Source organism: Pongo abelii, chromosome 16 (assembly GCF_028885655.2).
Source record: "Pongo abelii isolate AG06213 chromosome 16, NHGRI_mPonAbe1-v2.0_pri, whole genome shotgun sequence".
Classification (NCBI taxonomy): domain Eukaryota; kingdom Metazoa; phylum Chordata; class Mammalia; order Primates; family Hominidae; genus Pongo; species Pongo abelii.
In genome coordinates, this window is record NC_072001.2 from 58,289,579 (window position 1) to 58,311,023 (window position 21,445).

The 21,445-nt window shown below is 42.8% G+C and overlaps 1 protein-coding gene across 9 annotated transcripts in view; it reads right to left on the bottom strand.

Annotated features, from left to right (window-relative positions):
- RAB27A (RAB27A, member RAS oncogene family) overlaps positions 1-17,352 on the bottom strand; it is an 84,956-nt gene extending 67,604 nt beyond the window's left edge. For 4 of the 9 annotated variants that reach the window (XM_054531501.1, XM_054531504.1, XM_054531505.1 and 1 more), the window contains exon 1: positions 16,583-17,352. The gene's annotated coding sequence lies outside the window, so the exon portion shown is untranslated. Of the gene's footprint in view, positions 1-16,187; positions 16,326-16,582 lie in introns of those variants that run through there. The other 5 variants (XM_024232947.2, XM_024232949.2, XM_063716165.1 and 2 more) reach the window with 2 other exon arrangements.
- Between the last annotated feature and the right edge of the window lie 4,093 nt (positions 17,353-21,445).

Genomic DNA, 21,445 nt, shown 5'->3' on the forward strand with positions numbered 1-21,445 from the left:
CTGGTCACCCCGTATGCTAATTATTCAATTTATTTCTTGGTCTTTGTTGTTGTTTTGTGACAATCTTGAAGACAGGGGTTGTATCTTGTTTTTTATTCATTCACCCCACAATCACTTATTGAGCACTTATGAATTATTGGGTGAAATGTTGGACATAGAACTAATCAATCTAACCCTTGCCTCTAGGAGAAGCTACGCTTTCATTTTGGCAGCTCAAAGTGTGACTGAAGACTCAATCTGTCCAATCTAAAAAAACCACCACTGGCCTCAAGAACTGTGGGCAACTAAGAAAAGTCTGAGCACAACCAGTCTGACATCTCTTCTCACGGTAAATGAAATGGAATTTTTGTTTCACACTTGACGAAAATCTCATGAAAATGCACCCCTTTCTCTTTTATATCACACAGCAACCTCGAGAATTTTGAGAACAATTTAGTAAGAAAATGTATCAAGATTTTTAAATCCCAGATTAAAATTCATCAGAGTTAGCTTCCTTTAATTACAAGTTCATATTAGCACTTCTCAACCCTCAGGATATATAGGAATCTCCTAGGGATCTTTCAAAATGCTAATTCTGATCCAATATTCATGTAGGGGGAGATTGAGACCATCCTGGCTAACACGGTGAAACCCCGTCTCTACTAAAAATACAAAAAATTAGCAGGGTGTGGTGGCGGGCGCCTGTAGTCCCAGCTACCCGGGAGGCTGAGGCAGGAGAATGGCGTGAACCCAGGAGGCAGAGCTTGCAGTGGGCCGAGATCGCGCCACTGCACTCTAGCTTGGGTGACAGAGCAAGACTCCGTCTCAAAAAACAAAAACAAACAAAAAAATCCTGTAGGGGGCTCAGGAGTCTGTATTTCTCCTAGTAAGCACCCAGGTGATGCCCAGGTAATACTAACATTCCTAACTCTGGAACTATAATTTGAATGGCAAGTAAAATTATGACAATACCATTTTTCACAGTCGGCTTAAAGCAACAAAACCTTTTTTGGATGCTTTTGTATTGAAAGCTTTCTAAAATATCTTTCAGACTTCAGAATAAAGATGGCATGCTCAACATGTACATGTGGTTCTGCTGCCTCCCAAAATCTCACTAATATAACAATAAAGAATGTTTTATTTCTTTTAGACATAAACTCACAAGGACAAAGATCAGGTAGTGGAAGCAACAGAATGGTAGAAGCTAGAGAGTAGATGGACTAGAGGTAACTGATTAGCAGACCTCGGAAAGCTGACTCTTCATCTGCCAGTAGGGAAATCCAAGAAGGAACTCATCACAGAATCTCCAGAAAGTCTCAGGGATTCAGAACCCCAAAACTTCTGGAATTTGGGGGACAGTAAAATAGGGACTCAAAACAGACAGAATGGTGGTCATCTGCTTAAAAAGCAGCTCAGCACACCAAGAGAAGAAGAAAAGAAAGAACGAACTACCAAATAGAAAATAATGAACAAAATGGCATAGTAAGTCCGTATCTATCGATAATTACTTTAAATGTAAATGTATTACATTCTCCAATTAAAAGACATAGAGGTTGGGCACGGTGGCTCACGCCTGTAATCCTAGCACTTTGGGAGGCCAAGGCGGGCAGATCACTTGAGGTCAGAAGTTCAAAACCAGCCTAGTCAACATGGTGAAACTCCATCTCTACTAAAAATACAAAAAAATTATCCAGGCGTGGTGGAGAGCACCTGTAATCCCAGCCACTAGGGAGGCTGAGGCATGAGAATTTCTTGAACCCGGGAGGCAGAGGTTGCAGTGAACAGAGGTTGTGCCACTGAACTCCAGCCAGGTGACAGAATGACACTCCACCTCAAAAAAAAAAAAAAGAAAGAAAAGGCAACCTATAGAGGGAAAAAAAATGTAAATCTGATAAGGGGTTAATATCCAAAATATACAAGAACCTCATACTACTGAATACCAATAAAACACCCCCCAAAAGAAAAAAAAATTTAATGGGCAAAAGACCTGAATAGACATTTTTTCAAAGAATATATAAAAAATGGTCAACAAGTATATGAAAAAGTCCTCCACATCACTAATCATCAGAGAAATGCAAATCAAAACCACAATGATTTTGATTACCTCACATCTGCTGGGATGGCTAATTTTAAAAAACAAAAACAAGAGATAAGTGTTGGCAAGGATATGGAGAAACGGGAACCTTGTACACTGTTGGTGGGAATACAAATTGGTACAGCCACTATGAAAAACATTATGGAGCTTCTTTAAAAAAATGTTTTCAAAAATTTTAAAATAGAATACCATAGGATTTGGCAATCCTACTTCTGGGTATAATACATCTGAAAGAATTGAAATCAGGACTTCTAAGTGATATCTGTACTCCCACGTTCACTGCAGCATTATTCACAATAGCCAAGACTTAGAAACAACCTCAATGTCCATTGACAATGAATGAATGAAGAAAATGTGGTCTATACATACAATGAAAAAGTATTCAGCCTTAAAAAAGAAAGAAATCCTGCCACCTGTGACAATACGGATAGGTGGAAGATATTATACTAAGTTAAATAAGCCAGACACATAAAAATACTATGTGATCTCCCATATATTTAATATATAGAATCTAAAATGTCAAACTCTCCAAGCATGGTGGCCACTCCTGTAGCCCCAGCTACTCAAGAGGCTGAGGCATGACAATTGCTTGAGCCCATGACTTCAAGGCTGCAGTGAGCTATGATCACGTCACTGCACTCCAGCCTGGGCAGCAGAGCAAGATCTTGTTTCTAAAAGAAAAAATTTTAATTTAAAAAAAAGTACTCAAACTCCCAGAAGCAGAGAGCAGAATGCTGGTTGCCAGGGACTGGGAGGAGGGGGAAATGGGAAGGTCATAGTTAAAGAGAACAAGTTTCAGTTATGCAAAATAAATAAGTTCTGAAAAGCTATTATACAGTATAGTGTCTATAGCTAATAATACTGTATTATTATATACTGAAAATCTGCTAAGAAGATAGAACCAGTGTTAATTGTTCTTACTACACACACAGAAAAGTGCAATAATAATAATAAAGGAAGCAGGATAAAACTTTGGGAGGTGATGGATACGTTTATGGCCTTGATGGTGGCGATGGTTTCATGGGTGAATATCCCCAGATTCATCCAGATGTATACATTAAACATGTACAGCCTTTTATCTGTCAATAATACCTCCCATAAAGTAGTTTTTTAAAAATAAATTGTTAAGTAGGGGAAGGAAAGAACGAACAAACAAACATAGGAACAAATGAACAAACTCAGGTAAGAAAAAGGAGATGAAAATGGCATACTTGTGGCAGGGGTGGATGGAGGAATGAGCTAAATTCTCTTCTTCTGTAATAAAGTATCAATAGATAATGACTAAAACTGAAAAACTGACCACAGAAATATAAATGTGTCATTTAGAGACTAGATGTGTAAACTACTGCAAGACTTCAGTGGTTAACTCTGGGGAGCAGGAAATGGGCTGGGGGAGAGGAGTCTACTGGTTTTTTGTAACAGCCCTTGTAGAACAATGTCCACATATAACTTTGGTAAATTTGGCGGGGCATGATGGCTCATACTTGTAATCCCAGAACTTTGGGAGGCAGAGGCGGGCAGGTCACTTGAGGCCAGGAATTCGAGACCAGCCTGTTTGCCTCCATAATAAATGGCTCCTGACCGCTGTATTGATTTCGTGTCTTTTGTTAATTTATATTTCCTTCTCCCTCCCCTCACCTTTGCTGTCAGGCAGCTATCCCTCACCACAGTAATCAGTGTGCCTTCCTGTGACAACCCCTACCCCTTCCGATGCACTGTTTTTAATTGACAAGGCACCTGGAAACCAAATAACCAAGCTTATTAGAACTATGTATAAAATGAAGAAAAATGGGCACCAAAAAATGTTCTGAAAGTTGCTCTGTGATGCAGGTTGGCAATTTTCAATACATTAACCATCTGTCCAACTCAGAACCCTTTGGCCTTACTATCAACTATGGGTCAGTAGGCTGGGTGACACTTAGTGGGACCAACCATCCCAGTTTAGTGGGGACTGAGTTATAGCGCTGAAAGTCATGCATCCCAGCATTGGGCAAATTACTTCATCTTCTTCAACTTGTTTCATCATCTGTAAAATGAAAGATAATATCTGCTTTGAAAGATTGTTGAGGATTAAATGAGAAAATGTTTATATAATTCTTGACACGTATGGTAGCTGTAGCTATTATAGTCACTTGCATATTGTTATTATCAACCCTAATATCAGGTAGAAAAAGAAAGTATTCTTAGAAACATAACCTGTAATTTGCTTTATATATAGTAGACTTCAGGAAGCTGCAATGTTTGCTTTTATGAATTTCCTTCCCATTTCGTTACACACATTTTGTTTCAGGGACTAAAACATATTAAAGAAATTTAATAGTTCAACATTTCTGATTTCTCTACCGGACAAATGCCTGGCAGGTTTCCACTATATTTTCATAGACATGACCCTTTTACACTATGGGAGCCCTGGGGTATTTATGTCAGTAGCCGCTTCTAAACTTGTGAACAGAAATCAGCCTGCCACCTCACAAAGAAGAGGCATCATATCTGAAATTTGTTTTTAATTTCCATTTCACTTATTTCCTTCATAATAGCACCAGATTATTCAGTCTTCTAATTATTATTATTTTTTTTTTTTTTTTTGAGATGGAGTCGCACTCTGCCACCCAGGCTGGAGTGCAGTGGCACGATCTCAGCTCACTGCAAGCTCCGCCTCCCGGGTTCACGCCATTCTTCTGCCTCAGCCTCCCAAGTAGCTAGGACTATAGGCGCCTGCCACCACGTCTGGCTAATTTTTTGTATTTTTAGTAGAGACAGGGTTTCACCATGTTAGCCAGGATGGTCTCGATCTCCTGACCTCGTGATCTGCCCGCCTCGGCCTCCCAAAGTGCTGGGATTACAGGCGTAAGCCACCGCACCTGACCCAGTCTTCTAATTATTTAGTGAATTCAGTATGTTGGTGTGGGGCTGAAAATCTGCATTTCTAAGTTCTAAACCAAGTCATTCACTAAATATGTCAATTATATCCCTGAAAAATAAGAGCTTTTATCACCAAACAGATGAAATACCATTTCTGAACTCAAAAGCTGAAGCAACTCCCTACTCCACAGTTATTAATTACAGCCTGAAGGAAATTGCTCACATCTATGCACCCCACAGACAAAAGGGCACAATTGCTAAAAGAACAGTTCCAAACTTTGGGATAGATAATGGAAAGAATCACAAGTTACTCAAAGCCAAAATATGGCCTAGGAACCCTCTAAGAAGCAGTAGAGACAGCAGAAAGAACCAGACAGGTAAGACTCTTAATAAAGGCTCCCATGGCCTGTCCTCCCATACTCATATTTCTTCTCCACCCAGTGTCCAAGGCCTGTGACCACAAAACACAGGAGAACACAGAACCTCAGAGAAGCCTTGAGGGGCAACTGGTCAACCAATTAGGGCAGGTGAAAATGGATCCAGGACTGGCAGCAGAATCACCTAGGGTATGTGATGAAAATGCAAAATTCTGGGTCCCATTCAGGCCTCTGAATTAGGATCTCTGCAAGGCAGGCCTAGGGAATTTGCATTTATAACAAGCTTCCCAGGGGCTTTCTGGTTATACACAATCAAGTTTGTAAGCCACTGTTCTAGGGAGACAACAGATGGCAAAAATGTACAACTATAGTTAGGCAAATAGCCTGTACATCAAGATCATATTTAACTTCTACTAGCCTCAGATACCAAATCTGTAAAATAGGGATAATAATACTGACCTAGCAAGGTGGTTGTGAGAATCAAATGAAATAAGTAATAGCCTCACACACACTGTCTCACATACAGCAGGTGCTCAATAAAAGTCTATTCCCTCGCTTGTGTATGGCATTCTAATGAAGACTTACAACAATAGTTTTTGAATAAATATCACCCGTTTTGAATAAATATCACCAAGGAAAGCAGATGGCTAGGAAAGTTAAGACCTCAATGTTAATGACTCATCAACTACAAAGGCCGAGGTCAGCAGCCTTAACCAGCGATTGAGTCATGAAATGTACTTGTAGCAGTGGTTCTCAAGCTTTGGGGTGCATCAGAGTCACCTAGATGGTTTTAAAACACAGACTCTAGGCCCCACCAGAGTTTCAGATTCAGTATGTCTGGAGTGGGGCTGAAAATCTGCATTTCTAAGTTCCCAGGTGGTGCTGATGTTACTGGTCCTAATCTGACACTTTGCAATAAAAAAAGAAAAACTATGCTGTGTATATTTCCTGTTTGCCACTAGACTGGTTAGTTTCATGTAAATAGAGAAAAAAACCAAGAAACCAACAATTTCTGAGGCTGTGCTGCCTCTGTCCCTGAGAATCTTACTATGTTGTTTGAACAATGCATAGAGAGGACAGGGAGATTTGAGTTCTATCTTCCCACTCACTTGCTGTCTGACTCTGTATGAGACATATGATCTCTTCCAGCCTGAGTTTACTCAGGCTGGGAGTAAAGGTGAGCTAGGCACTGGTTCCCAAACCAGGTTGTCCACCAACAATCACTAGAGCAGTATTTAAAATAAAATATAGATTCCCAAGCCCTAGCCACAAACCTAATAAATTAGAATCACCAAAGGAGAGACTGAAAAATGTGTTGTTGTTTCCTGTGGGTGTGGGTTTTTTTATATATATATATATACTTTAAGTTCTAGGGTACATGTGCACAATGTGCAGGCCTCATACACAGGTATACATGTGCCATGTTGGTTTGCTGCACCCATCAACTCATAATTTACATTAGGTATTTCTCCTAATGCTATCCCTCCCCCAGCCCCTGCCCCCTTAGAGGCCCCAGTGTGTGATGTTCCCCTTCCTGTATCCAAGTAATCTCATTGTTCAGTTCCCACCTATGAGTCAGAACATGTGGTGTTTGGTTTTCTGTCCTTGCGATAGTTTGCTCAGAATGATGGTTTCCAGCTTCATCCATGTCCCTGCAAAGGACATGAACTCATCCTTTTTTATGGCTGCATAGTATTCCATGGTGTATATGTGCCACATTTTCTTAATCCAGTCTATCACTGATGGACATTTGGGTTGGTTCCAAGTCTTTGCTATTGTGAACAGTGCCGCAATAAACATACGTGTGCATGTGTCTTTATAGTAGCATGATTTATAATCCTTTGGGCATATACCCAGTAATGGGATTGCTGGGTCAAATGGTAATTCTAGTTCTAGATCCTTGAGGAATCGCCACACTGTCTTCCACAATGGTTGAACCAATTTACACTCTCTTGTGAGCATGTTTTAAACAAAAGCTCCCTGTGTGATTTTCATGTATAGCCAGTTTTGAGGAAGCATTAACATGGTAATCTTTCTCCAGCATTAAAGCTCTTGGGTCTTTTTGATTTCCAATTCACAGAGTCCTGAGTCTATACTTATCCAGTAGCCTTCTCCTTTTATATTTGCTTCACCTGGCTATTCTTCCTAAAGGAAGCATACACTGTCCTCAAAGAAAGGAATCTACTCTGCTTAGCAGTTCCATTTCTCATATATCAATAAACTGGCATTCTGGTTTCATTTAAAAAATAAAGTCCAGGATAGGCACAGTGGCTCACGCCTGTAATCTCAGCACTTTGGGAGGCCAAGGCAGGCAGATCACTTGAGGTCAGGAGTTCGAGACCAGCCTGGCCAACATAGTAAAACCCCATCTCTACTAAAAATACAAAAATTAACCCAGCATGGTGACACGCTCCTGTGGTCCTAGTTACTTGGGAGGCTGAGGTAGGAGGATCCACTTGAGCCCAGGATGTTGAGGTTGCAGTGAGCTGGGTGACAAAGACAAGAAAGAAGGGAAGGGAAGGAAGAAGAGAAAGGAAGGGGGAATGGAAGGGAGAAAGGAAGGTAGGAAAGGAAAGGAGAAGGAAAAAAAAAGAAACCAAAGGCCCTTACAGACCACAGCTACATATTTGGATCTTATACCTATTACAATGAAAGCAACTAGGGGATTTTAAGCAGAAAGATATGATCTGAATTCCTTTAATTTTTAAAATTTTGTCTCATGCTCCTCAAGAGTGTGAATTCCTTTTTTTGGACATCACTGGCTTTGTGTGAAGAATGGGCTATGGCGGGGAGGGGCAAGAATTGGAACAGAAAAGTAGCAGTACAGGCCTTTAACCAGCAGCTGGCACAGAGCAGGCACTTGGATATTTCTGCACTGCTTTAACATAGGGAAATCATAATATACTTGTTTCACCTCCTAATGTATTTCAGAGGAGTTCAAGGAAGAGACTCTGGGTGTTAGCAAAGTTCCATCTAGATGTCACTTCTTTTGAACAACACATACAATTTTGGATTGTCCACAGTACAACTGGCTCCAATCAAGAAGTATTAGAATAAGAACATAAAAAGAACATACCAGGGAACCATCAGACCGGGCTTCTGGAACCATCCCTGCCATCAATTAGCTATGTGACCTGAGGCACAGCTCTGGATTTCTGGGAGGGGAGCCTGGGCTACAATTTCCAAGGTCCCTACTAGCTCTTAAATTACACAATTCTGTAAGTGTAACAAATGTGGTTTCCTTATCTGGGTGGCAAAATGGGCTGATGACTCAGGGTAAGGTTTTTTGTTACAGATTTTCAACCTCCCAGAGAAGCTCTAGGGAAGCTAGAATCAGGGTGTTAATAAAGAAACTGTCCAGTTTTATTATTTCCTTTCCAGGGTATGGTGGTCAGCTGGAAATCTGGGAAGTAGATATTCCTGGCAGCTGAGAGCTTATCGTGCAGAGACTGAGAACCCAAGTCCCTGTGTAACCCTTCAGGTACACGTTCTCTGTGGTCCCCTGCTCTCATGTGGAAGCACACAAGAGACAGGCACTGAAGACCAGCCTGTCACTTCCTCCTGCTGGTAGGCTGTTCCCAAAGGGTCCACTCCTCTCCTATGGCCAACCTCGCACCTCCACGAGAACCCCATTTCGCATGATCCCTGGGGGCAGTGGTTCTCAGCCTCAACTGCAACTGCCCATCAGAATCCCGTGTGGAGACAATAAATAAATAAATAAATAAATAAATAACAGCCTGAGCCCTACCCCACATTTACTGACTTAGAATTGGGGTGAGGGAGAGGTTAGAAAGACAACAGTGGTAGAGTTAGGCTTAGTTAGTTTTACATGATGGAGAGCACATGTCACTTGGGAAACTGCAAGCCAAAGAGGTTGAATGAGTTGTCTAATGCAGGGTTTCTTAGCCTCGGCACTGTTGACATTTTAGGCAGGACAATCCTTTGTTGGGGGCTGTCCTGTGTACTGAGAATGTTTTGCAGCATCCCTGGCCTCCACCCACTAAATGCCAGGAGTAACTCCCCAGTTGTGACAGTCAAAAATGTCTCCAGGCATTGCTAAATGTCCTATGTGGGGTGGGGCAGGGAAGAAAATCACCCCCAACTGACATACACTGGTGTGATATCACATAGTTAATAATCAGGAATATGGAGACTAAAAACCGACCTACTGATTCCTGACTGTGTTGATTCTTCCACACTCAAGCAGGAGCTCTGGAACACAGGAATGAGCCACCGCCTGAGGAAATACCACAACCCACTTCACTACACAACCCACTTCACTACACAGCCTAGGGCAGCTGTGGGACCTGGGACAACTGACCTTGTCCCTAATGAGAAAAGCCACATTAGGTCTCCAGTATTTGACTGTGAGGACAATGTCTTATCTTTTCAAGGAATGTTACACCTCTTCACTCATTCTTGGAGTTGTTTCCTTGTAATGATGAGATTTATTATGAAAATCACTATTTTCATAATGATTTCTTAGCAAGAAACAAAGAAATCCTGACCACAATCATAGGTTATATTTTAAAATTCTTTAGTTTTGCAAATGAACATTTAAGTCATGACCTATTTCTGTATGTTTCATTTCCCCCCTTATTAGGGCTAGTACAGCAAGAATAAAAGTATCCTATTATTGTGTTCAACTAGCTGATTTAGACCTTGACTTTGCTTTTAACGATACAAATACACAGCAGATTAGTATTTAGCCATACCCTGATAGGACTTGACCAGCCTCCCAGGTGGTGGGATCAGGCCAAGGTAGATAAACTGTAGCAAATAAGAATGAACAGACTTTTCAGTCTCTTGGCAACCAATTTTATTATTATGCTTTGACCTGGCAGCTGGTAAGACTTTATATGAATTAACCAATGAGACTATGAAAAAACAAGATTAGTGGTTCTGAAATATGGTATTCAAACAGCAGTTAGAGAAAGCAGTTCATTTTCAAGGCTGCTTTCTTTTAAATAGGTACAAATAATTACGATAAAAAATAATAAAATCTTGTTTAAAAAGAACAGATCTCTAGTGAGCAAGTCACATACACCTGTCTATCTACCTTGGTCCTTGTCATATGTATATCTTCCATATTTGTTCTACCAAAATAAAAAGGGGTGAGGAATTTTGTGGGAATAGGCCACTCAAAGCAAGCAGGCTTTCCATAAGACAACACTTAGTTGTTGTGGAATTATACTCAGTAAGACCACCTTAATCAAAGCACCTTACAATAAATACTCCAGAGAGTCAAAAGTGTTAACAAAACCATAAAAAAAAAAAACCACATTGAACTACAGGCTTTCTGGCATAACAGCAGGGACAAGAACCACATGCGGCTTTCAACAGTCATGCGGCTCTCAGAGAAAAGTCAAGGTGTCTCATGAGAATGGCTTTGGCTGCCACATGTTGGATCTGGGGACTGAAGGACAGTATGATAATGAGGTGATCTTGAGTGGATGGCTAGAGATGTGACTAAAGGTCAACATGAAAACATAAGCAACTTTTTCATGACCTCTTAAGGGAAGGGATTATGCAGCAGAACAACCGCTGGTCCCAGAGTCCCACTTCCAGCTCTGCCACTAACTCAATGTGACTTTGACAAAGTGACTTAACCTCTCTGGAGTAAATTCCCTTAACTATAAAAGACTAGAGTAAAATGAAATGTTCTCTAACTTCCTTCTAATTCTAATACTCCTTGGGTTTACAAATCCTCTCTTTTGGATACATGCACAATCACCAAAAATCAGCCATGGCTCAATCATTCTTTCAACATTTTCACAATCGATGCATTTCCTATGCATAAGCATAACCTCCAGCTAGGGCTGCCAGACACAAAACAAGACACCCAGTTAAATGTGCATTTTGGATAAAGAACAATTTTTTAGTAAAAGTATGTCCCAAATAATGCATAAGATATAGGAAACAATTATTCAGTGTTTATCTGCAATGCAAATTTAACTTTTTTTTAGTTTGCTAAATCTGGCACCCCACCTCCATCCCCACATTAGAATCAAAACTCTCACTCCACACACATGGGAGGTTGGCTGACTAAAGCACTACACAGTAAACTTCTGTTTAAGGGCAACATATACAGAGGAAAAAACAAACAAACAAACAAATGAAAACAGGAAAGGAGGAACAAAACTTCCAGCATTCCTCTTGAGTAAGAGAGGCATCTAATTTTACTTGACACTAAATAAAATATGAGTGTTACTAGACCTCAATCATACAAGTACCTGCACAACCAGAGAGTCCAAACAGAGCTGAATGCTCTCTACTCTACACACCTTACCCTACGAACATAGTAAATTACAAACCCTTTATCTCTGCCTCCAGCTCAGGGCTCATGTCTGCACCTAGCTTAAGGGAAACCAAATCATAAACTCAAACTTCCTGACCAAGAGGCAGAAGAACAAATATGGCCCAAGCAAAATCTGTAAGCGGCATAAAAAGTGAAGGCTATAGAAGGGAAAAATTACTCTCTTTAAGAACCAATCTTGTTTTAGCAATGGCAAGACAATTTCCCTTCTTAGGGGCCTGGCCAACATGGTGAAACCCCGTTTCTATTGAATAAATAAATAAGAAATGAATTTCCAGTTTCTTAAATTCCCAAAAAACATCACTCTTCTTAAAGCAGCACAAGAGGCCAACACCCTGGAGATAGGCACTGAATGGCCCTGTCCAGTTTGCCCAGGATACAGACAGAGGGCTCCGGTCTGCCACTGTGGGAAGGACCAAAAGCCTCACCTTTCTACTTATTTGACCTTTCCCTTTTTAAGGAAGATAAGACTATTATTTTTGGGAAAGTAGGACAGAAGATGAGAGACTTAGGAGATGTTGGTGTATCTATAGACATTGCTTCTCTTAGAAAAAAATGGATGGAATAGTGGGAAAGAAATAGCAGAACACTCTACAGACATACCATCCTGAATGTGCCCGATCTCCTCTGATCTTGGAAGCTAAGCAGGGTTGGGCCTGGTTAGTACTTGGATGGGAGAAATGGCAGAATGATCCCTATTGCTCCATCTTCCATTCCCTTTTCATTAGTTCAACACATATCTTTTTGAGTGCTTAATATATGTCAGAAACCATTCTATGTGCTATGGACATCACAGTGAACAAGGCAGATTACTGGCCATCTTGGAGCTTGTCTTCTACCAGTGAAAGACAAATGTTGTGTGTGTGTGCTGGTTTGTGTATGACAGTTCTATAAATACTCTAAAGAAAACAAGGCAAGGTAAGGGGGCAGAAAATGATGGAATGGGTGAGGGATACTATTTTAGATAGGGTGGTCAAAGAAGGCCTCTCCAGAAAAATAACTTTTCACCTGAATGAAATAAATAAGAAAGCCATGCAGACATCTGAGGGGAAACACATTCCAGGCAGAGGAAACAAGTGCAAAGGTCCTGAGGTATGGCTGGAGCAGAGTCAAAAAAGGAAGAGTGATAGCAGATGAAGCCACACTCCATGCAAGGGCTGTATAGACCATGGTGAGGACTCCGTCTCTTCTGAGATAAAAAGTTATTGGAGAGTTTCAAGCAGAGTGACATAATAGACTCTGGCTGCTGTGTTAAGAATAGAGTGTGGAGCAATAAGGGTGGAAGCAGGGAAGCCCTTCAGGAGGCTTTTGCAGTAATCCAGGTGATGGAGATGATAGAACTTGGTGGAAGCAGTACAAGTGGTGAGAAATGGTTATCATCCTAGACATACTCTCTCTTTTTTTTTTTTTTGTTGAGACAGACTCTCACTCTGTCGCCCAGGCTGGAGTGCATGGCATGATCTTAGCTCACTGCAACCTCCGCCTCCTGGGTTCAAGCCATTCTCCTGCCTCAGCCTCCTGAGTAGCTGTGATTACAGGCACACACGACCACAAATGGCTAATTTTTGTATTTTTAGTAGAGACAGGGTTTCACCATATTGGCCAGCCTGGTCTTGAACTCCTGACCTCAGGTGATCCACCTGTCTCAGCCTCCCAAAGTGCTGGGATTACAGGCATGAGCCACCGCGCCCAGCCAGATATATTCTTAAAGTAGAATCAGTGAGATTTGCTGAGGAATTTCTTTTTTTTTTTTTTTTTGAGATGGAGTCTCACTAGGTTGCCAAGGCTAGAGTGCAGCGGCGTGATCTCAGCTCACTGCAACCTCTGCCTCCTGGCTGCAAGCAATTCTCCTGCCTCAGCCTCCCAAGTAGCTGGGACTACAGGCACGTACCACCACACCCGGCTAATTTTTTGTATTTTAGTAGAGATGGGATTTCACCGTGTTAGCCAGATGGTCTTGATCTCCTGACCTTGTGATCCACCCGCCTGTCTCCCAAAGTGCTGGGATTACAGGCATGAGCCACCGCACCCGGCCTGCTGAGGAATTTAATGTGGGGTATAAGACAAAGAATCAAGAATGATTTCAGGGTGTTTGGTGTGAGCATCTGGAAGAGTGAAGTTGCCATTCACTAAGATGGAGAAGATTAGGGAAAAGCAGCTTTGGGAGGGAAAAGCAGCTTTGGGAGAGAAAACTCAAAAGTCTGGCTCCTAGAGATTGTTGCTCACTTCAAAACCCTTACATCTTTCTAGAACCAAAACAACAGAAATTGAGAAGCTGACTTTAAATTTCATGTGGAAGGCCAGGCGCGGTGGCTCATGCCTATGATCGCAGCACTTTGGGAGGCTGAGGCAGACAGATCACCTGAGATCAGGAGTCCGAGACCAGCCTGACCAACGTGGAGAAACCCTGTCTCTACTAAAAATATAAAATTAGCCAGGCATGGTGGCACCATGCCTGTAATCCCAGCTTCTCAGGAGGATGAGGCAGGAGAATCACTTGAACCTGGGAGGCGGAGGTTGCAGTGAGCTGAGATCGTGCCATTGCACTCCAGCCTGGGAAATAAGAGCAAAACTCCGTCTCAAAAAAAAAAAAAATTTCATATGGAAATTCAAGGGACTGGATAGTCAAAACAATCTTGAAAAAGAACAAGGTTGGAGGACTCACATATCCTGATTTCAAAACACTATGTAGCTACAATAATCAAGGTAGTATGATACTAGCCTGAGGACAGACATACAGATCAGTGGAATAGAATTGACAGTCCAGAAATAAACCTTTACATTCATGGTCAATTTATCTCAACAGAGGTGCCAAAACTATTCAAAGAGGAACAGTGTTTTAAACAAATGGTGCTGAGAGAACTGGATATCCACACGCAAAAGGTTGAAGTTAGACCCCCTACCTCACACCATATTTAAAAATTAACTTAAAATGGGTCAAAGAATGAAATGTAAGAGCTAAAACGATAAAACTTTTAGAAGAAAACATAAGTATAAATCTTCATGATCTTGAATTTGACAATGTTTTCTTAAATTTGACATCAAAAGCACAAACAACAAAAGGAAAAATAGGCTGGGTGCGGTGGCTCAAGCCTATAATCCCAGCACTTTGGGAGGCTGACACAGGTTGATCACTTGAGGTCAGGAGTTCGAGACCAGCCTGGCCAACATAGCAAAACCCCGCCTCTACTAAAAATACAAAAATTAGCCAAGCATGGTGGCGCATGCCTGTAATTCCAACTACTCTGGAGTCTGAAGCAAAAGAATCACTTCAACTCAGCAAGCAGAGGTTGCTGTGAGCCAAGATCATACCACTGCACTCCAACCTGGGCGACAGAGTGAGACTCTGTCTCAAAAAAAAAAAAAAAAAAGGAAAAATAGATTAAATATACTTCAACAAAATTTAAAATCAAGGCAGGTCACAGAAATTAAGGAAGGAAAAAAGGGAGGGAGGGAGGAAGAGAGAATGGTAGGAAGGAAGGAAGAAAAAAGTAGGAATGAAAACATAAAACAACATCAACCAACATAAAATACAGAAAATAATGATCATCAGTCAAGTTCCTTCAGCATTATGTTAATCTTTCTTCACTTCTAACCATCTGCAGAAACTGTTTTCCAGATTGTGTTTTCCCTCTAAAGCAAGTTTTTAAGAAGGCCGAAAAAAAAAAAAAAAGAACAAGAACAGTGAGTGGAGAATCAACAAATTTAATTAGCAATGATTACAGAAAACTTACATAGCACAACTCTATAATCCCTCTACCCCCAACTCCAACATCTGACTGATCAACCAACCATAAAAAGTGAGAATCCATCCAGAAGGAAAGAACAACTGTTAAGCTGTAGGGGTAAGGAAGAGGACCCTGTGGCAGAAGACCCTGAGGCCATGTGGGCCCAGGTGGCCAGCAGGAGCAGAAAGGCTGGGAAGGCTCCTCAGTCCAGGGCTCATAAGATTCCCTTCGCTTCAGGCCTGACTTTGCTGAACTGGTGATCTATTGGGACAGAGACAGGCTTTGGCAATAGTTACCAAAGCCTGTCATCATATCTGCCCCACCACCAGTCCCGACCGGAGGGCCTGGCTGCCGGGTAGAGTTTTCAGTCTGACAGGAGAAGGGAGAGCCCCTCCCTCGCAGCTAGTCTGCAGTCCAGACCCTCACCAACCGGAGGGCAACCAGGTTAAACAGTTAAACTGAAAGCAAGAGAGGGAGGAATGAACCGGGGGGCGTGCGGGAGGTCGGAGACTTTCCTCCTTTCCCTCCTGGAAAGTTTCCTAACACTGATGGGCACCCTCGCACCTGGATGCAACCCGGAGGCGACCTGAGACCCTGGCCGGACCTGGGACCGCACCTGGCCAGCACCAGGCAGTTGCCATCACTGGGGTCTGCGCTGAGGGCATGGGAGAGAAGCCACTTTTCAGGCGGGCTCGGGCGCCAGGAGGCGGGGAGGAAGGGCGGCGCAGCCTCCGACCCCAACCCTAGGACGGCCCCAAGGGGACGCCTCGCTCAGCCCTCCCGGAGGGACCGGATCCGCTGCGCGCCTCCCGCTTCTCAGGCCCCCTCACCTGGCTCGCCCCGCCGTCCTGTCCCCGCCTGGCTCGGGTCCCCGCGCGCCGCGTCCACCCGCCGCCGGCCTTTTTTGGGTCGTTGGCGGGTATTTTCCGCCTGGCCCCACATCACTTCCCGTAAAGGAGAGCGAGGTGGGGCGGGACCTTCTCTCCTCCACCTCCCGCCGCCTCCTGTCACCTCGGGAGCGGCTCCTACCCGGCTGGCGGGGGGCGGGGTGCTGTCGCGCTCCCCCCGGCGGCCGCGCCTCCGAGGGGTCCTCTGTGAGCCCTGAAAAGGCCCCACTCGCCTCCTTTGTCCCAACACTAGTTTCCACTGCCCCATTCTGGAAGGCCCTAGAAGATAAAGGAGTGTTTTCGTTTTGGAACACAGGAGGGACATTTACAAACCGCACCAAGGACCGGTACGCGGCGAGGTGTCGTTTGGGGACTCTCCCCTATTCACCTCCCCAAAAAGCCATGTTCTAAAGGTGTTTTCCAGGGCATCAGTTCACGGTCGCCACCGTAGCAGCCGGAGGTGTCGGGCGCACTCACGCCGGCCCCGCCCGAGGTTCCCGAGTCCGCGCGGCTCTTGAGGCGGCGTCCCAGGCCTGGCCCTGCCCCCGGCTTCCCGCCCCTGCGGCTCCTGGCTTAGGTCGGCCTGGACACGGCCTTTCCGGGGCAAGGGAAAGTCCAGGATTCCTGGAAATAATATGGAGAAAAATAAGTAAAAAATTTCGCAGAAAAAAAATCACTGTAATTCTGAGAGGAAATGGCAAACGGAGTCTCTGCTCACACTGTCTAATTCAAGAATATAAAACCACTGTAAATTTCTAAGAGTGTTAGAGCAAGGAGTTCAAAAAGAAGAAAACTACAGTATGTTAAGGAACCGCCTCTGTCGGAAGAAACCTGCGCGCCTTTGCTGCCACCCAGCGGCTCTCTTCTCCCAACGCCGACGGTGTCGCTCGGGCCTTCGAGGTAGTGAACCTGGGACTGCCTAGGGGGTCAGGCCTCGTGGTTCCCACTCAGAGGCAGCCAAGTTCATCCATCTCAGTGGCCAGGAGGTGTGAACAGCAGCCTTTGGGAATGCCCCTGTGGAGTCTAAGGCAAAGGCCCTTTGAACCAAATGTTTCCACTTCAAAGCAGAGTAAAATGTTGAAAGGCCTTAGTTCAGCTTCTCTTCTGCCTTCTAAGCCGTCTCGCTAACTTGTGTCTACCTCCACCGCAAATTCCAGCTGTCGCAGGCCCACCGGGCCAACTCCATCACCTTTCCAGTCTGTAGCTACTCACAGTTTGCATTACAGCAGTTAGCTTCTCAGGTGGGTCCAATTTACAAAATCACATATAGGATGAACCATATGAAATTACCAACAGTGGGCAATTTCATACATTTCATATAACATTTCCAGGCAAACATAACACAGTAAACTCGGGTTTAGAGATAACAGATGTCATAACAGGTTGATAACTTCAAGAGCTGTTCCTGTGTGAGAGAAGGGCCATCAGACTGTTGGTGAGGTTAAGAGAGAAAAAGGCCGGGTTAGGTGGCTCACGCCTGTAATCCCAGCACTTTGGGAGCCCGAGGCGGGCAGATCACGAAGTCAGGAGATCGAGACCATCCTGGCTAACACGGTGAAACCCCGTCTCTACTAAAAATACAAAAAATTAGCCGGGCATGGTGGCACGCGCCTGTAGTCTCAGCTACTTAGGAGGCTGAGGGCAGGAAAATCGCTTGAACCCGAGAGGTGGAGGTTGCAGTGAGCCGAGATGGCGCCACTGCACTCCAGCCTGGGCGACAGAGCGAGACTCTGTCTCAAAAAAAAAAAAAAAAGGGAAAAAGTAGCCTCATGTTCATGTCCAGAGGAATAGTCCTGGGAATCACTGATGAGCTAAAATCTGGGAAACCAATAATGTAGTAATTGCTAACGGCTGATATGGCACAGGGAAAGCCCCCCTTCAGCTTTCCCCACTCCTGTGGCCAGGCAGGGCTCCCACCAGGAGTATACCAGACAGGAGATCAGAAAACCTAGGATGGTGCTATGGCCCATTCATCACCTATTCATTCACTCATTCATCAAGTCAGGCACCTTATTAGTAAACAAGGTAAACTGGTCCCTGACCTCAGGACTTACTTGAGAGACCAACGAATAAGTAGGCAACTCCAGTAGTGAGATAAGAGCCTCAATAAAGGAAGTTAAAGAGTGTTATTGGAGCACAGATAAATGACACCAAATCAAGAGAAAGTTACGGATAAACTTAGAATGAATGAGGGCAAGGGGCAAAGGAGAAGAGAATTCCAAGAAAAGGGAGCAGAGGGAAGGCCTGGAAGCAAAAGATAGCATTCAACACTGGAGCAACAGGAAGAGGTTCAGAAAAGCTGAAAGACTGAAAGCAATCAGAAAAGAAATTGGAGAAATAACAGAGGCTGTGCGGTGAATAACCCTGCAATGATGATCATGATAATAACTAACATTTCTTGATCATTTACTATGAGTCAGCCAATATGCTAATAGTTTTGACTACATCACCTCATATGTGTCTTACAACTACTTTATGAAGTAGGTACTATTCTTGCCTCTGTATTACAGATGAGGAAACTGAGTCCTAAAGCGATTAAGCAGTCTGACCAAGATCATGTAGCTAATAAGTGGCACAGCCAGGCCTAAAACTCAGAACTCATGTTGTTAATGGTTCTAAGACTAAGAATGGGTTTGAGAGGTCAATTAGCACGCTGTAATCCAAGTGAGGGATAATAGCGATCTGATTACGGCAGTGGCCATAAGGATGGAGATGAATGGACATATTTGACATATTTAGGAGAGTGAATCAAGAGGACTGGGATGTGGGGGTGTGAAAGAGAGGCAGGAGTCCATGGGGATGCCCAGTTTCTGGTTTAGGCAACAAGAAACCATTAAGCAATAGGAAGAAAACCTAGTTGCAACCAGGAGGAAGGGTGAAACAGGCCATAGTGATGAGTTTAGGACATTTCCATTTTGACACACTAGCACCAACAGAATATCCAAGTGAAGCTGTTTAGTATATAGTCAAACAGGCCTATCTGAGGCACAGAAAACATGTGCTGTAGCTATTACCGAAAAGGTACTGGAAGGCATTAGAATCAATGAGCTAATCTAGAAAGTGAGCTGAGAGGGCAATAGGCTTGTTACAGAACCCAGATGAACACCCAGCATTTAAGGCATGAGCAACAGAAGTTCAAAAAGGAATCCAAAAAAAGAGTATCCAGAGAGGTAGGAAGAAAACAAGGAGAGTGTTATTACAGAAACTAAGTATACTGAACACATCTCCTGTGCCAGTTCAAAGTCATCTCTACGCCACTTCTTACTCCAGCCACAGAATCGATCACAGTATACCTCTTGCTTCCCACCCTGGGGCTTTTCTGACACTGCTACTTGCAACATGGAGAGTTCCGCCTCCAGTTTTCCTAATAGAATTAAAGTTGGCCGAATCAGTAAGAATTCATGGATTTTAATATATAAAAATAGATATAAGTATGTGTATATGTATGTATTATCTAGCTCTGTCTGCTAAGAGGTCCTAGAAGCAATTATATCAAAGTAGCTATGAGTACACTTAGCACCTGGATCTTGATTTCTTAATATCCCTTTCCAACAAAAGGAACCAATTACATGATATTATATATGGAAAATCCTAAATAAAAAAAAACTATTAGTGCTAATAAATGAAATAAGCAAAGATGCAAGATACTAGATCAACACACAAAAATCAGTTGCATTTCAACGTATTAGAAATGAACAATTGAAAAGGAAACTTTAAAAGTTCCGTTTACAATAATATCAAAAAGAATAAAATACCTAGGCATAAATTTAACCAAGAAGGTGCAGGATTTATAGATTGAAAACCACAAACCACTACTGGAAAAAAATTAAAGAAAATCTAAATAAATGAAAAGACATGGCCAGGTGCAGTGGCTCACACTTGTAATCCCAGCACTTTGGGAGGCTGAGGCGGGTGGATTACCTGAGGTCAGGAGTTTGAGACCAGCCTGGCCAACCTAGCGAAACCCTGTCTCTACTAAAAATACAAAACTTAGCTGGGCATGGTGGTGGGTGCCTGTAATCCCAGCTACTCGGGTGGTCGACGCCGGAGAATTGCTTGAACCCGGGAGGTGGAGGTTGCAGTGAGCCGAGATCGCGCCGCTGCACTCCAGCTTGGGGGATGAGTGAAACTCCTCAGACAAAAACAAAAAAAGAAAAGAAAAGACATTTAATGTTCACGGATTCAAACACATAATATTGTGAAGGTGGCTATATTTCCCAGATAGCCATCTGGGAAATTTTTGAATCAACAACATTTTCGAAGAAATGGAAAAGCATATGCTAAAATGCATATGAAATTGCACAGGACTCAAAAATTTAAAAAGCTCATGCTTCCCGATTTCAAAATGTACTACAAAGGTACAGTAATTTTAAAACAAAAAAAAAAAACCTATGGTATTTATATAAAGACATATAGATGAGTGGAATAGACTTGAGAGTCTAGAAATAAAATTATGCATCTATAGTCAAGATCTTTCAATGGAGACAGAAGTTTCCTCAGCAAATGGTACTGGGAGAACTGGATATCTACATGCAAAAGAATGAAACTGAGGCCTGGAGCGGTAGCTCATGCCTGTAATTTCAATACTTTGGGAGGCCAACATAGGTAGATCACTTGAGCTCAGGAATTCCAGACCCAACTGGGCAACATGGTGAAACCCCGTCTCTACTAAAAATAGAAAAATTAGCCAGATGTGGTGGCTTGCACCTGTAGTCTCAACTACGTGGGAAGCTGAGATGGGAGGATCGCTTGAGCCCAGGAGGCGGAGGTTGCAGTGAGCTGAGATCACGCCACTACACACCAGCCTGGGCGACAGAGCAAAACCCTGTCTCCAAAAAAAAAAAAAGGAAGAAGAATAAGAAATTGGACTCTTACCAATACCATATACAAAATTACATGATACACAAAAATTAACTCAAAATGAATCAAACAGCTGAATATAAGAACTAAAACTCTAAAACTTTTAGAGGAAAACACAGGCATCAATCTTTATGACCCTGGGTTTGGCAATGATATTTCTTAGATTTGACACCAAAAACACAAGCAACGGAAGAAAAGAGTAGATTAATTAGACTTCACCAAATTTCTTGTAAATGGTGCATAAAAGTACACTATCAACAGAGTGAAAACACAACCTACAGAATGAGAGAAAATATTTGCAAATCAAAAATATCTGACAAAATTATAGTGCCAGAATATAT